Source organism: Macrotis lagotis, chromosome 6, assembly GCF_037893015.1.
Source record: "Macrotis lagotis isolate mMagLag1 chromosome 6, bilby.v1.9.chrom.fasta, whole genome shotgun sequence".
NCBI classification, from domain to species: Eukaryota; Metazoa; Chordata; class Mammalia; order Peramelemorphia; family Peramelidae; genus Macrotis; species Macrotis lagotis.
The window spans coordinates 2,175,555-2,193,484 of NC_133663.1; the positions used below are offsets into that span (position 1 = coordinate 2,175,555).

The window sequence follows — 17,930 nt, forward strand, 5'->3', positions numbered from 1 at the left end:
ATGCCATTATTATTTTTTGAAGTCATTCCATAAACTATAAGATAAACCAAAAAGAAAAAGAAAAACTAACTATTCCAAAGAAGTTATTTTTTTAACTACAGAGAATCCACAAGGGCCACTATCATCATTCAAACATGGATATTCAAGTAAACAAGAAAGGTCAGTATTCTTAATTTCTCCTTATTCTAAAACTGATTCTTGAATGTAGAACTCTTTTTCTCCAGAGGATGACACGATCGAGCCCTGAATCTGGTACCATCAAGGGCAGGTAAAGTAGGAACTGCTAAGGTTGCCAGGGATTGCAGTTCAGCCCTGAGGAGGGCTCTCTGAAGCAGAACCTAAGCCTGGAGCTTCCTGAGTGCAAGGCCGAACCTCAATGCCAGACTGACTGAGAATAAAGCAATGAAGACATATTAGACTAATCACAAGGAGGATTTCTAGAAAAACAAATTCATTACACTGAGGAGATAGTCGCCAATAAGCAATGTCTTTCCTAAGTGGTTTATGCTAAATCAAACACCATTCCACAAGCATCCCCACTTAGGAGTCTTGTGTGGTTCCTCACAGCAGCTGCTCCTCTGCTCCACCAGGGGGCGCTGCCAGTAGGCTCTGAGAGCCCCCCTTCCCTCCCCCATCTGGGGAAAGGCCAAAGCCCCCCCCCCCAACCAGCAACCCTAAGAATTGACTAGTGCATCCACTATGGAAATCGTCACCGACTCCTGAAGGCAGCCCTGACTGATGGGGAGGAAAATGCTGGCACGTTCTCAAGGGCTTTTTTCTTTATGAAAACAGATTTTTAAAGAGAAGCCTCCTGGGAGCCTTTATAAATGAAAAAATGTCTTCTTAAAAATGTAAGCAAGTCAGCTTGCAAGGTTTCTCTCATAGTCCTTCATAAAAAAACAAGGTCAAAAGAAATCTAATCTGAGCTGTTCCAATAAATGTCTAAATTTAGAATAAAAACTGAGTTTTCAGTTAGATCTTAATTTAATGAAAAAATATTTAAAACCTGGTTGCTAAAATACATTAGATTATATTTATATTACACATTTCCTTTTTATTCTAGATAATTTCAGAAATTTTTGGCAAGGAAACAATTATAATTCTCTAACTGTTCACCTACAATAGATGAGCTTTCAAGAAAAATGTATTCTTCATTTAAAAAGCAAAACTCATTAAGTTAAAATCATACATTCATTGAGATTCTATGATTTTGTTGTTTTCTACTTCACCAACTGCTTTGAAAAAGTTTCAGCCCTACAAAAATTTAATAATCATTTTATACCCAAAAAGAATACTTCATACTAAATGTAAGTCATTCTACAAATAATGAATTCTACTAGAAACTCCCTCGAGTGTATTATTAGCTTTAAACTAAATTAGATTTTTAAAGAAAAAATACTTCAGCTGGATTTCTATCATTTTAGAATGTATTAAAAGCTTCTAAAAGCTTTTCAAGTCAATTAATGCCCATTTGTATTAACCGCCAAAGAAGGGCGGCAAAGGAGTTCTGCTTCAAAACATGACCCCACTGAAGGTCCTCTGGTTACTGGGGGGGGAGAGCCCAGTCAGGGATCCCTCGCTGAAGTCACAAGCCCTGACATCTCAAAGCGGCCAGGAAAGCCTCTCCCTAAGTGGCGGGGATCAGCAGGTCCCAACCAAAGCTGTTTTGCAGACATCTTGCTAACATTCAAAAGGGCATCCTGCAGATCTTCCCCCAGAATCCTTCTTCGTGGCAGGCAGGCAGGCAGATCGCAGCGCCTCTCCACCCCACCAGGCTCAGTCCCGGTGACCTTCGTCTGAGACTTGGCCCAGCGGCGGCTCCTGCTCAGCCTTCTCCTGCCACGTCAGGCCATGCCATGCCAACCCACCTTACAGCCAAACATTAAGGACATCGCGCTGCTGCTGCATGCCACTTTACAGTGGCACAGCATCGGAGAAAAGCAATCCAAGTTTTTGATGCTGGGAGACATTTTCTCGGAGCCCGGGCACTTCCACCGATCCAGGACTGAGAGGGCAGAGAAAGGCCTCTGCAAACGGTGCCTGCTGCCAGCCGGGAACATCGCATCTAGAGCCAGAGCAGCTTTTCAAAAAAAGATCTCTACTCCAGATGCAGCATCTTCCGCGCTGCGGGGGCGATCTCCCTCCCTGCCTCCCTCCCTGCCTGCCTGCCAGCCTGCCTTCCTCCCTCCCTCCTGGGAGAGAGCAGGCCAGCCACACCAGTCCTGCTGGGTTTCTGCTCTCCTCCAGACCCCAGCATGCCATCAAATGAAAACACACTGGCCACCCCGCCAGGCCCCCAGCAGCATCCCCACTCCAGGGGCAGCTCCTGGCTCCGATCCCCCAAGCGGCCCTTGGAGAGCCAGGGCGGCTCGATCCACCTGCTGTGGGCCGGGCGGCCCACCTGCCCACTCCTCCAAGAACTGGAAGACTGGGGAGGGGCAGAGCAATGCAGCAAGAGCCCCGGCCCCCCTTCTCTCTCCCAGGGCAGCAGCGTCTGGCCGGCCCAGCTACCCTTCCCTACCTACCGGAGCCACTGGCCCAAAGGAGGCTAAACAGGTTGCCAGGTGGGGCTTCTGGCTCCATCACCTCTGCCCTCTCTCCCTCCCTCCACCAAATCTGAACTCCCACAGCCCCTCCTAGGTCAGCCCCTCCTAGACCAGGTTTCACCCTCCCCCATCCCCACCACTATCCAACGGAGTTGGAAATCACTTCCATGCTCCAGACCACTTCTAGGAAAACACACCAGCTCCACCGTAGCTAGCCCCCCCTCAAGGAGCTTCCTCTCACCTCCTCTCCACCCAGTCAAGCAGGACCAACTGCTCCCTGTCCCCCCAGAAGTTCTCCCAGCCCCTCCCCTCGACCTTTCTACTCCATGTCCTACTAACAGCATGAAATACTAAATTTCCTTCTAAATAAAACTACTCTGACCTGTCTTCCTCCCTCCAGCGTTGGGAGCCAGGGTCTCTAAGCTGTTTGACACAGTCGCAGCAAGAAGACTCAGGGCAGTCACAATGCCTGATGGAACATTTCCTTCTTCAATATACACGAGATTCCATGTATACCCATATTTATAGGTCTATTATTGATTGCAAAACTTACTCATCCTAATAGTGGAATGACTATAAAGGAAGGATTTCGGAGAAATTCCTTGAATAAAACCGATTGTGAACTCTGTCCAAATTTAACAGGACTGCCTCTCCCTGAGACATACAAAAGGCTTCAGCATTATGAAATCTTTGGAAGACACAGCACTGGGAGTTCCAGGGAGATGTCAGAATATATACAGGGAAACCAGATATGAGATGGGTCAGACAGAATTCCAGGGAAATTAACAGTTTTGCCCCCCTTATCATACACAGGAATATATGATAAAGATGGTGAGAGAATAGTTAGTATAGGTAACCAATATGTGAACTCTAACAGCCTTAGTTTATTGGCAAAGAATAAAAAGTCATAGAAACCGTAGCATCTACCAACAAGGGCTGAAAGGAAAATTAGTTATCGAAGGAGTCAACGGACAGGTGGACAAACAGAACTACCCTCACTATAGGTTGTCAAGGGAGCATATCGAAAACATTACATATGCGGTACAAAAACATAGAAGCATTCCATTAAACAAATTATATCAAAGATTATTCTAAGGGAAGTTCTGTTTAATTAATAACTTCACTATGCAGCAACAAACTAGGCAACAGGCAGGTTGAGGTCATCACTGTCTGAGCAGGGACAAGAAAATTAACTACATGATTCATAATCAAACTTGTAACCATATGAACTATATGATTAATGATGAAAACTGTATACTTTTGTAACCAAAGAAATGATTTTAGTTTGCTTGTTTCATATGATTCTAAGACTATAAAAATAAATCTAAGCAGCTGACAGTCAGTCAACCTGCTTCTGCCTTTACCCACTTGTTGACTCAACTCATTTTGCCGACTCTATCCCTCCTGTCAGGTTCCAAGGACCCCGTGGAGGCTGGACCCCCGCACTCCAGTACCTAGCAGGGGCAGGGTCCTGGAGGAGTTCAGCACGACTCCCCCCTCCCACAAGCCACCAAGCCTAGGGGAGGTGGGCAGGGCAAGACAACATGGAGATGCCAAGCTGAGTACCTGCCCCAGCCAAGGGTAACACAGAGTGTCTGATGTGTGCCATACTATCTCTCCTTGTTAGTGTTAGCCCCAGAAGAGGGGCCCAGATTCGAGGCGTGATGTGGCTCTGCTCAGCCAGGGGACAGAAAAGTTATTTAAAGAAATGGCCCAGTAAGAAAAGTTCCAATAGGTTATTTCTCTCATAAATCTGGGAGAGACATTCTTCCACGCACACGAACATAACATATGCATGCATGCAGATATACAGGTATACAGTAGGGAAGATGGGGGTGCAGTAGAGAGAGCACTGTGTCTGGAGTCAAGGAAGAGCCAAGTTCAAATCCAGACTCAGACACTAGCCATGTAACCCTATCTAGTCCCTTGATCCTGTTTGCCCCCATTTCCTCATCTATAAAATGAATTGGAGGAAAAATCCCCAAACAAGGTCATGGAAAGTCAAACACGATTAAAATGTCAGAACAAGCACGAAGAGTCATTTCAAGTAACCCAGCTCAGAGGACAACAGCTAGTGAGGGTAAGAGCATCAAAAGATGGGCTTTTTAAGTATAGAGAATATGTTTTAGGGGGTGGCTAGGTGGCACAGTGGACAGAGCACCGGCTCTAGAGTCAGGAGTCCCTGAGTTCAATTCCAATGACCTAGCTGTGTGGCCTTGGGCAAGCCACTTAACCCCATTTGCATTGCAAAAATCCTTAAAAAAAAAAAAAAGGAAAAAAGAATAGAGAATATGTGGGTCTTTTTGGGACCAAAAGACAGAAAGGGCGGCACCAGGTTGGAAGGAGGGTGGACCCAAAGTTCTTCCTCAACTGGGCAATAGAACTTCAGGTGACTTTTCCAGAATTCCTCTCTAAGGATCCAAATGACAAATGCATCTTTTTCTCCCAGTAAACTTTTGTCAGTATCCTTGGCACTACCTACTTTCTTCAGTAAAAAGAAAGGAACTGAGGGTTGCACAATCCCAAGGGTCCTTACCTGAAAGGTATCCAGCAGACAGGACTAGACCTGTTCAAATCTGGACAAAGACACACCTGGGCAATCCTGGACAGGTCAGTCAGAAACATTTAGTAAGCCTCTTACTATGTGCCAGAAATACAAAGAAAGGCAAAAAACAAAGCTCTAATGTGATGGGAGACAAGGCAAATAACTATGCAAAAATAAGAGAAGTCCTGACTAGCTTGAAGATGATTGATCCATGTGGGAAAGAATCAAGTGTTCTGCTTTCACAAGAGTGAGAAAGAGTATTGCCAAAGTGTCCCAGATGGCTGTGAGGACAATACATTTCAAAAGCCAGGAGGTCTGGTCTTTGTGGAAATGCAAGAGATGCCAACCTGTTTACAGGAAGGAAAAGAGTTAAGACAAAGGGAAAAGGTGAAATAACTTTGCAGGGGTGGAATGGGAGTCTGTGTCATTGTTTGGGGGGGGGGGGGGCTTCTTAATAAAAAGCCATTTTAATCCCTCTGGACTAAGAATTCATTTATAACAATCTGGAAAGCACCACAGTGAAGGGAGATTGGGCCAGGCCTCCAGGGCTGGGTAAGCTTGGAGCCAGAGGGAAGCCTGGGAAACTCTCTGGGAGGCAAAGACAGGGTAGGATATGGGGGACAGCTGGGGGGAGGGGCTGTTTAACAACAGCAACAAGGCCAATTGGACTGACTGGTAAAGTATGTTTCTAGAAAAGAGAACGGGTGATGGGGTAGGAAAAGCTCAGGTTATGAAGAGTCTGTATGAGGTCCTAGAGACCATCATGTGGGTGGGGTGGGGAGAATAGCAGCTTAGAGGTACGTAAGGTATGAGGCCCCATACTAAAAGAAATTCTGCCTCCGCAGATAATACCTAATACAGAGATGGTCAGAGGAAATGTCAGACCCTGTTCTGTGAGATTAATGGTCTGAAGCCTCATCCAGCTCAGACCAGTTCAAACTCACCAGTTCATTGCCCTGTCATGGTGCCCTAAGTTACTACCCATGCTTCATTGACTTCATTCATATTAACTTCTCTGCCCAAGGAGGAGCTTAAGCATGCATGACCAGGGTGGGGGACTATATCAAGGGGATACATATAAGGAGAAGGTGGAAAGAGGTGTCCCCTGGAGGAGCCTGCACCAATCCTAGCTCTGATGGGAGGAGTTGGGTTGAACAAACCATATATAAGCTTTCTTGGCTTCTCTAAAAGTGTGAATGCTCTGAGGAGTTCTCCACCCACTTCCCATGAAAACTGTAATAAAAAAAAATCCTTTCCCTCATTTGGTCTCAAACTGTCCATTTGGAGAGGTTTGAGGGAGATGCACTTTTTTTGGTTATGCTACTAGGGGAGTAGAGTCTTAAAAGCACACTCAGACTAACCCCAACACTGCCAGAGTTGCTGAAGCCCATTTCTTACTATTAGCATTCCACTAAGCCTAAAGGAAAGTTTTCAGGATCCACTTGGGACCAGTTCTGTCCACCCAAAAGTTACTAGGACCAGAAATCTGGGCTGCTAAATGTGGACTGCTCAGTGTGGGAAGAGTGTGAGACACTTTTAAGATCCTGCCTCTAAAGATAATACAGTCAGAGAGAAGAGAGTCAGAAATGAATAATAGGGGTATAATGAAATTACCAAAAATTTTAGAAAGAAAAACTCAAACGACTTTGAACATAACAGGAAAAACAGTAACAACAGGAAATAAGATCACCAGATCTAGTAAATTTGTTTAGACATCTAAGAATAACGAAGAGAAAACAATCCAATACTTGATGACACAGAGAATCAACTCTATGGAATGTAAAAGCAAAGTTCCTGAGTGGTTCAAAGAAGAAAAGAGAATTATGAAAACATGTCCTACATAGAAAAGATAATGAGTAGAATAGAAAAACTGAAATCTGTGATGGCAAGTCTCAAAGAAACAAAAAAACAACAAATTATGAATGCAAATATATAAAAGGAAAGGATAATCTAGAAGAGAGAAATAAAAAAACAATGCAAGCAAAATATAACAATCTGAGGCTCAAAGGTCTCCAAAAAACCAATAACAGCTATAAACACTATAATACAATAAATAAAATAAGAAAACTGTACAGAAATGAAATGCTCATCTAAAAAGACAATCATAGATTGCTTCAAGGGAAAAAAAAATAAAGCTGCAACCTAAAAGACATAGATGAATGAATCCAACAATTCAATTCAGAAACAAGTTCTGCAAGGAATCAGAAGAAAGACCTTCAAATACAAAGGAAAAGTGATTCAAACAACACAAGGCTATTTTGCACCCACTAGAAAACACTGGAAGGAATAGAATAATATCTTCTGAAGAACAATGGGCTCAGGATTTAACCCAAATTTACCCAGCAAGTCTGATATGAAAGAGGATGAGCCTTCAAGAATAAAAAGGTGTTCCAAATTTTTAGAATGACAAGGAAACAAGAACTGAAGAGATTATTGGTTTTTTGAATACCCTAGACCACATAAATGCAGAAGTGAATAAATGATGCTGCTAAGGTGAGAGCTGAGAGCCCAGAGCCTGGGAATAGAGGAGCCAGTTAAGGCACAGACCCAGGAGAGGGACGGACAGAATCTGATGACATCCTGCCCACAGGGACTTTCTTGTGGGGCTACAAAACAACTCTAATAAAAAGTAACGGGGAGGGAGAACAATGGAAAAGGGAAAACTCCTAAAGCAAGCTCTCCTATGGGGGAGCACCCATAAGAGAGATCAAAAGAGAAGATGGAAGATGAGACCAAGAGAAATTCATTCTAGAATGAGACACACACACACACACACACACACACACACAAATGAAACTTAAAGACTAATGAACAGGGGAGGAGAGGAAAAGGGAATTTACCTGACTAAATGAGAGGTAGAAAAAAGGCAAAAGAATATAATCAGATAAAAGCAAGAAAGAAAAACTTAACTAATAAGCAAAACCCCAAAGGGAAAGGGGTCAACAAATGAGAAGGCATTCATGAAAGGTGGGGCAGCCGGGTCACCTTAAGAAAAATTCAAGTTTCTGAGGTAACATAGGATTGGGTTTAAAGCAAAAAGGCTGGGGAGGGTGGAGAGAGAGGAAATTATAGAGACAGAAAAAAAACCCATGATTTTGAATGTGAATGGATCCAAACAATCCAATAAAATGAAAAAGTGATAGACAGAATGAGGGGGAAAACCCTACAATCTGCTGCTTATAAGTGTTAGAAACACACTTGACATAGTGAAGCCTCAGTCGTTTTCTGTAGCAGGAACTTAGAGAAATCCTACAATTCTGGCCAGAAGCAGGCTCCATTCCTCAAAGGGAGTGAAAGCGCTGTGTACAGAACTGAAGAGGTCTTTATGGGATTCGTTTTTATGGGTTTAGTGGGATACAATTTCTCCAGTCCCTCCCTTCCAAGATCTAACTCTTCCAGGTTACAATCTTCCTGATGCACCTTTCCTTAATATAGTCCTTTCTCCTCTTCATGCATCCCAAATTATGTGAATGAAGCTTAATTTTATGAGGGGCATGGGAAATACTATATATAAAACTCAAGCAGGTGCAATTCTTTCTTAGGTCTGGCTAAGGCAGGCCCAGTTCCCCCTCTAACCCCCACCCCAGCTCCTTGCTGTCCTTCATTCTTCTCTAACTACAAACTTAGCTCCTTCATTTGACTCTGGTCCTGGTCAAACGTTTCTCCCAGCAGTTTAGAGAAGTGAATTCTTCCATTATCCGACCTTGTCTGGCTTGTGAATGGATGGTTCTCACCAAACAGTTGGGGGAACTAAATTCACTGCCTACACAGCAAACCAAGATACACACAAAATAAAAGTGAGGGGATGGGAAATGCATCATGCATCATGTACAAAGTGCCTTGAAAGTTCATCATTCAAATGAAATTGGTCAGTGATTTTTCATGCCTTTTTTCCCTATCCTTATCCTTCTGACCTCTGCAGACTTTGACCCTGGCATCACCCTCATCTCTCTTCTACCCACTTCCAAACTTCCCTTCTCCCAGGCTTGAAACCTAGATATTGCCTGCAGCTTCTCATCATCTCTCACCCCCCAACCACTCTCATACCTGTCCTTCCTCTCTTCTAACACTGACAACATCCTGGGATAACCCATCATCACCTACTTCTGAACTGTTCTGAGAGCCTAATGCATGTTCAATGTATTCCCCCACTTAGCTCTCAAAGGAATCTTCCTAAAGTGTAGTCTGACCATGCTACTTCCCGACCCCCCACTCAACTTAATCAACTTCACAGGCTCTCTATCTCTATAGGATCAAATATAAACTATACTCTGGCATTCAAAGGCCATTGCAATTTGGTTCTTTCTCACTTTTCTAGTATTTTAAAAACTCAGTCCTCTTCCATAGACTCTGGGCCTCCATGCCAATCTTTGCATTAACAGAGACATCTTGTATTCCAAGAACTTGTTTGTATATTGTCTCCTCATTGGCCTGTGAACTCTTTGTGGGAAGAGACAAAGTATATGCTTCTACGCTAAAAAAAAAAAAAAAAAAAAATCCTACATAACAGCAGCAAAAAGGAACCTTTTTTTAGTGTCATAAAAACAGCATCCATCTATCTAAACTAAAAGCAAACATTATATGCAATGGGAATACACTAGAACCTTTTCCAATAAATATAAGAGTGAAGTTTTGGAAATGCTAGCAATAGTAGTAAGACAAGAGAAAGGAATAAAGAGAAGTAAAGGGAAGATAAAAAAACTATCCCTGCCTGCTGATGATTTGATAGTTTATTTGGAAAACCAAGGGAATCAGCAAAGATGCTAATTTCCTTGGTTTTCCAAATAAACTATCAAATTTTTGCTTTTTTTTGTGTTTTGTTATTAACATATGGAAATAATAAATTTTGAGAATTTATTTTGTTACATTATTTCCATATGTTAATAACAAAACACAAAAAGCAAAAATAGAAAGGAAGATCTCATTGCATATACCTACAAAATGTATATAATATCAGGGGATCAACTTTTCAAAGCATACAAAAGACCTGTATACATTCAATTATAAAGGATTCTATAAAGAAATAACTATCTAAATATAGGAATATACAGAGCTCATGATTAATTATGGAAATATGATAATAAAACTTACAATATAATAAAATTTAATGTGTACCTTTAGTGCTGTACCAATTAAATTACCAAGGGAATATTTTACAGAACTTGATAAAATAACTTTTAAAGGGGTGGCTAGGTGGAGCAGTGGATAGAGCACCGGCCCTGGAGTCAAAAATATTTATATCATCACTTTTTTGTGATAGCTATAAATTGTAATATGGCAGGAAGGTTAAAACAGAGGACCTGGGTCCAAATGCGGTCTCAGACACTTAATAATGACCTAGCTGTGTGACCTTGGGCAAGCCACTTAACCCCATTGCCTTGCAAAAACCTAAAAAAAAAAAAAATACAAAAAAAATTTTTTAAATTTGAAAAACAAAAGATATAAAATATAAAGGGAAATGATAAAAAAAAGTTACACAAAAAGGAAACTAGCACTTCTAGAGCTCAAATTATATCATAAAGCAGCAATCATCAAAACCATATGGTACTGAACTGATTAAGAATTTTATAACCCAGTGTTAGATAAAGTGGAAAACAAATTAGGAAAAACTCCCATTTTGATTAAAAAAAAAACTTCTGGGAAAATTAGAAAGCAATCTGGTGGAAATTAGGTTTAGACCAACATAAAAGGTGATATATGCTTATTACTAAAAAAATCATATGGAAAAAATTGGAAGAGAATATCTATCTCTCACAAGTATGGATAAGGGATCGACATTTATTTAGACAAGTCAGAAGCAATTTAAAAAGATATCTTTTTTTTTTTTGGCAAGGCAATGGGGTTAAGTGGCTTGCCCAAGGCCACACAACTAGGTCATTATTAAGTGTCTGAGGCCGCATTTGAACTCAGGTCCTCCTGACTCCAGGGCCGGTGCTCTATCCACTGAGCCACCTAGCTGCCCCAAAGAGATATCTTTTGCTTATACTGGAAACTGAAAAGTTTCCGCACAGGCATCATAGAGAAGTCTAGGATAAGAAAGTAGTCAAACTAGGGAAAAATCTTTTTTTATTAAAGTTCCTGGATATGGGTGTGGTAGTCTAGATAAATAAACTATTAATAAATAATTATAAGACTAATGGCCATTCCCAAATAGATACAAAATGATCAAAGGATATGAACAAATAATTCCCAAATGAACTACAAAGTACAAGTCCATGAAAAACTGCACCTAATAACAAAAAATAGAGAAATGCAGATCAAAACTCTAACCCTGCAAATTGGCAAAAAATGAGCCCCAAAATGACAAGTCAGTGTTGAAGGGGTTGTGGGACAACAGGCACAGTACATGGAAAACAATTTGGAATTGTGCAAATAAAGAGATTGAACTATCCCCACCCTGGGAATTAGACTCCACTACTGGGTTTATATACCAAGGAAGCCTATGATAAGAATGTCTCTATATATAGTAAAATATTTATATCATCACTTTTTTGTGATAGCTATAAATTGTAATATGGCAGGAAGGTTAAAACAGTGGATTAAGTGCATGGCCTAGGATCAGAAAGACTCATCTTGAGGTCAAATTTGGACTCAGACCCTGGTCAAGTAACTTAACCCTCTTTGCCTCAGTTTCCTCATCTGTAAAATTACTTGGAGAAAGAAATGACACATCACTCTAGTATCTTTGCCAAGATGACAGCATCTTTGTCAATAAAACCCCAAATGTCACAGTCAGATACAATTGAAAAATGATTCAAGAACAAGATTTGAAAACAAATATACATTGATTAGGAAATGACTAAAGAACTGTGGTCCATGAATGTAACAGAAAACTACTGTGTGTTAAGAAATGATATGCAACAGGGGACAAAATGAACAACTTGTAAATGATTGTGATGGAATACTATTACTATTGTGCTGTAAGAAATGACCAGCAGAAAGTTCTAAGAAAAAAACTTCGAAAGATTTACATGAACTGATGCAAAGGAAAATGAACAGAACCATTAGAACATTGTACTTAGTAATAGCAGCATTTTATGATTATCTACTTAGTTATTCTCTATAATACAATGATCCAAGAAAATTATGAAGGACTATGATGAAAGGTGATGTCCATCTCCAAAGAATTGATGGCAGCTATATGCAGACTGAAGATATTTTTTCTTTATTTTTCTTGGGGCTTTTTTCCCTGTGTTTTTCTTTCACAACATGGCTTATGTGAAAATTGTGTTTTGCGTGACTTCATATGTATTACCTATGTCCAATTGCTTGTCTTCTCAATTAGGAGGGAGAGAATTTGGCACTCAAAGTTTGAAAAAAAGAAAGTTTAAAATTGTTTTTACATGTAAATGGGAAAAATAAACTATTAATCTTTTTTAAAATGATATGGATAATAAATACAGAGAAGTCTAGAAAGATGTTTGTGACCCGAAGTGGAGTGAAGTAAAGAGAACCAGGAAAGCAGAAGCAAGTTACTATACAGTAACTGTATTAATAAAGGGGAAAAAATGATACATCAAAAAATCAAAAGTAAATATAGTAAAATTATAAAGATCAAATGGGCCTTGAATGAAGAACTATGAGAAGACATCCCCAACCTGTCCCTCAGGTGCCTATATTTTTTTAACTTTTCCAATGTATTGATCAGTTGTGATTTTTTTTTTCCCTCACTAAAAAAATACTATTTGTCATACTGGATGGGATGGGGAGAGATACATGGGACACTATGGTGATATAAGAAATAGAAAATCAGCAAAAACATTTTAAAATTCCAGTAGCTAGGACTACCTCTAGGATCACTGACAACTACTCTTATTTGGCATTTAGAGGCCCAGCTTCTTAACCAACCTTTCTGGTCTTCTATATCATTGTTGTTATTCAGTCCTGTCAGACTCTTCATAACCCCATTTGGGTTTTGTTTTTTCCTGCAAAGGTTAACTAGAGTTGCTTGCCACTTCCTTCTCCAGGTCATTTTACAGATGAGGAAACTGAGGCAAACAAGGTAGTGACTTGTCTTGGGTCAAATAGTTATAAAGTTCCTGAGGTGAGATTTGAACTCAGGAAGAATAATCTTCCTGACTCCAGAGCCTGTGCTCTACCCACTGCACCACCTAGCTGCCCCATACTATATGTTACTTCCTTTTATAACTATGGTCTAATAAAGTTTGTCTGCATGCTGGTCCAACAAACATAATTTTCTATCTCTTGACTCCATTCTTCCATGGGTCTGAAGGGTATTCCTTCCTTATCGCAGCAGTTTAGAATCCCTGGGTTCATTCAAAGCTCAGTCCAAATATCACATTTTCTAATCTCCACTCCAATTAACCTTGAAGTTATCTTGTTCAAGCTTTACATTTCCTTATGGCCATGTTATATTTCCCCAACAGAATCAAAGCTCTTTGAGGGAATGACCTGCAGTTCTTTGTGATCCTTTTTATACAAGGTAGTAATTTCCTAAATATGTAAGTTGAAATAAAATGAGCTTCCATGTCTCATTCTCCTCACAGTGATACCTGGAGGTATCCACACAAAGGGATCCAGCGTTATTTTCTGTCCTGATGGAAATGAGGCTCCAAATTTACAAAGCTCTTTATATTCTCTGATTTTTCACAATCATCTAATGAAGTATATGTTATCTTACACTTTTACAAATGAGGCAAATGAGGCTCAGAGAAGTCAACTGGCTTGCTCAGGATTACACAGCTAAAAGACAGGCTTTGAATTCAAGTCTTCTGATACCTAAGACAATACCCATCCACTGCCCTACGGTATAGTAAATGTACTAAAATCTCTTACTCCAGATAGATAATTTTTTTAATTGTAGGAAAGTAGCTAAACAGTAGAGGGCAGCATTTCTATACTAATATTTCAATCTGGTTTTTGAATACACAAAGGTTTGATTTAAATTATCAAAATCACTCTAAAAAGCTGGGTTTCTTTAAACTTTTAATAAAAAAAAGCTCAACTACATATTGGTAGGAAAATGCATCAAAATAAAGTAAATGTAAAAGGTAAAATAAAGGTTTCACCAAAAGGAATCAAACGCTAAAAAACAACCCCCTCCAAATGGCCCAGGTTACTTGATTACATAGGAAGGTCCGATCCTCCTTGAAAATGTATAACATGACTGCTTATATAAAGTGTAGCTGTAAGTGGTGTCCTACAGTAAGAAAGCAAAAAGCAAGGAACCAATGAATATAAAATGGGAAAAAAAGTGCAAAATATAATTGGAAGGTTCAAGGTAACCCTGCCAAAACTTTACTAACCCCCTGCAGGAAGGAAAGAAAGAGATTTTCTGTGAGAAAATGTCAAAGTCGCTAAGATGACGATTGGTGAACAAAGAATGTTCATTAAAATGCATGTAATTTATTCACCAGAGACTCTGATTCTGTAATAACAAGTCCATTAGCAGGGATATGCGTTCACTAAAACCCCTACAAAAACCCTCCAAACCAGTCTTGGGGAATTCCTTCTCTTCCTTCCAGCTCCACCATAAGAACCCCCAGCTTGAGTGGGCTTCTCCTCTTGGCTACAATTCCAGTGGCAAATTTCCTGTAATGGCTGAAGAGTCATTTCCAGGAACCCAAATATTCAATCAACAAAAGAATCTGGAACAACACTGCAGAAATACCCATCAATAACGCTTATCCTTCCCTTCAAAACGATCATGATAGATGTCATGACAAGATATGAATTGAGTTTTTCAGTGAGAGAGGCTGTACTATGTCCCCAGCCTCACCTTCTCCTCCAGAGTCCAGGGGCCAGACATGAATCAGGATGACCAGAGATGACCTGGGATGGGAGGCAGTCAGGGTAAAGGGACTTGCCCAGGGTCACATGGCTAGATAAGTGTCAAGTGTCTGAGGACAGATTCAAATCCAGTTCTTCTGACTGCAAGACCAGTGCTGTATCCATGCACCGCCCCCCAGCTGCCCGTTGAAGTCCCCATCAGGCCAAACCTAAAACCACTAAGTCAAAAGCAAGATTTCAGGCCAGTAAAGACAGTTTAGACATTGGAGGTCCCCATGTGGTGGTGGCATAAGTCACCAAGCAGTCATGAAGTAGAGACTCTGGGTCAAGCAAGAAAAGCAAAGACATTGGCAGTCCCTGCCCAGGAAAGCCAAAACAGAAAAAGAAAACTATAAAAAATATCACTGCTGAACGCTGATAGCAATACCTTTAATAAAATGTCAGCCCGAGGCAAATAGAGATACAAGCCTGAACACCGTGAACAGGTTGAATTAGCAAGGCAATATGGGTCAATATTAGAAAAACTACAAAAGTAACGACTACAGTGATTTTAAAAAACCAACAAAAATTATTTATCATTGATCCAGAAAAGGTTTTTGGGAAGATACAAGCTCATTACAGTCAAACCAACATGAGACGAGATCTTTCCTTGACAGAAACAGCACTTTTCTTAACCCAAGAGCCAGCATTACATGTAACAGGGATCAACTGGAGGCATTTCTAATAAGATAAGGAGTAAATAAATTAAATCACCATTATTATTTGCTGGAGAAGAAGAAGAAAGAAGAAGAAATAATGAGGGAATAAACATGGGCAAAATTTTTTAAACATGACAAATAATATAATGGTTTACTTAGAGAACCCTAGAGTCACAATCAAAGAATTAATTCAAATAACAGAAAGTTGCAAAAATATAAAATAAAATCTACATAAAGCAGCCTCATTTCTGAATGGGGTTGTTTTACAATCATTTCAGTTGTGTCAGACCCTCCCCATGTCCCATCTGGGATTTTCTTGGCAGAAGTGCTGGAGTGGTTTGTCATGTGCTTCTCCAGTTCACTTTACAGATGAGGAACCTGAAGTGAAGGACTTGCCCAAGGTCACCCCCCCACACTAAAGCCATGTCTCTGAGGCCAGACTTGAACTCAGAAACCAGGTGGGAGGCTCTGGGCACTCTGGTGTTCCCCAGGGGTCTGCTCACTTCCAAATTATATAAAGCATAGATTCCACATATGTTCATGCTCTTTTTTCCTTTTCGTCAGTTCGGTCTTTATTGGCACTGTGCCCATCAACAGAAACTTGATAAGCCAACTCTATGCCCATAACTAGGCTGGGCACCTGCACTTGGCTCATTTATGGTTCAGTCAGCAACACTGGTGACCTCCAGTGCACTACGGGTACCAATTCCCAATGGGCTGCCCCAGCCAGGACTAAGAGCCAGGGCGACCCCCAAAGAGGGAAGCTCAAACTAATGGAGGAGACAACAAGCAAATAGCCATGGACATCAGACACAGAGACAGGAGATGCAAGGTAATGGGGTGAAGGGGAGGATGGGATGACCAATTTGAGCTCAAAAGACTGTTGGACTTGTTCAAGCAGAGGGAAATTGGAAGCCATCTTTAGTTCTTTTGCGTCTATCTAAATCCCATCCCCCCCCTTTTTTCGCGTGGCTGTTGAACTTCATAGAGGACAACACTAACAGAAAGAAGCCTTGAAAGAAGACAGCGTTTCCTGGGCAAAGAGAGTCTGTGTGAATTGTCCTGAGGCAAAAGATGGCATACCTATTAGAGAAAGAGCTAGCTGGACCATGAGGTCAGTGAAGAAGACCAGAATGAAGGAAGCTCAGAAAAGGTAGGTTCAAGACAGATCATGTAAGGCCTTAAATTCCAGGCATAATTAGGTTTCTAATTTTTGAAAAAAGATAATGAGGAACCCCAGGAGGTTGAGGTGACTTAAGAAGATGATTTTGGAAGACAGGAAAGAGATTCAAGACAAGAGACCAAGTAGGATGCCACAAGGATCAGCTGTTCAGAAGTGGGTTTGTGGTGCCACTTAAGCCCCACCTATTTCATTTCCTAGGTGCCTAACAGTAAGGCTTACCCCACCCCAGCTCCCCACAGTTCGAGTCTCCAGGCCAGGACTCAGCAGCCTTCCCATGCTGGCACATCCCTGTATCCCTCTCTGAGCCTGGCTTCTGACCCTCCAGACCCTGCCCCTGCATCCATCCCCTCTCCCCCGCCAGTCTCCCCTCTTCAACTCCTATTTGTGGGTCATCTTCCCCCAACTCAGAACTTAAAACTCCTGGAAGGCAGGCCATGTATTTCTTTTTGCTCTTAATACTTGTTCCTTGAGGAACCTAACAAGAGTGCCTTCAGAAGAGAATGGAAGCGTCAGCTCCGGGAGGCAGTCAGAGGCAGTGGCTGCCCTTCTCTGGAAGTCTGGCAGCAAAGGCTGGGGCAATTGGAAAAGGGCCTTGGAGAGAATCAGAACTAGAGAGTTCCTGAAGAATTCTGTAATTTTTCAAACTCCCTTCTCCCATCATTCTGGGCTAGAGATAACCAGTTTGTAAAAAGGATATGGACTTGAGGGGGCCAAGTCCAGAATGTTCCAGAGGTCCCAAAGTCAGGTGCCTCAGAAGATGGGTCCCTCCTTAGGAACAGGGAAATCTAAAAGAGGCAGGGTGGGTTTGGCTAGTTTTGTGATTTGTTTCTTTTTCTTGCGGGGTGGGGGAGGAAACAAGAAGATGATGAATTTTGTTTTGAACATGGTATATTTGATGGGCTAGAGATGGCAGGATCATTTGAAGATTTTAATCACTTCACCTGGGTCTGATCATTTTGGAATTAACTGAGAAAATCAAGTTTCTAGGATGAGAACCGACTCCAGAGCCCTAGGTTATCACCCTTTGGCACAGTTGCCCTAGGTATCTCCCTAAGTGGCCTCCTGAGTAGGGTTAAATTCAGCAGAACAGGGTGCAGACCCAGTGGTGCTATAAATGGTGACCTAGGTTCAGTCATCAGTAAAAGTCTGTGACCCTGGATCTCAGCTCCAAAGCAAACTTTCCTGGTATCCATCTAAGGCTACCCAAA

The 17,930-nt window shown here is 41.3% G+C and overlaps 1 protein-coding gene across 11 annotated transcripts in view; it reads right to left on the minus strand.

The window, feature by feature from the left end:
* DLG1 (discs large MAGUK scaffold protein 1) overlaps window positions 1-17,930 on the minus strand; it is a 193,969-nt gene that overhangs the window by 145,319 nt on the left and 30,720 nt on the right. The gene's annotated exons all lie outside the window — the stretch shown is intronic.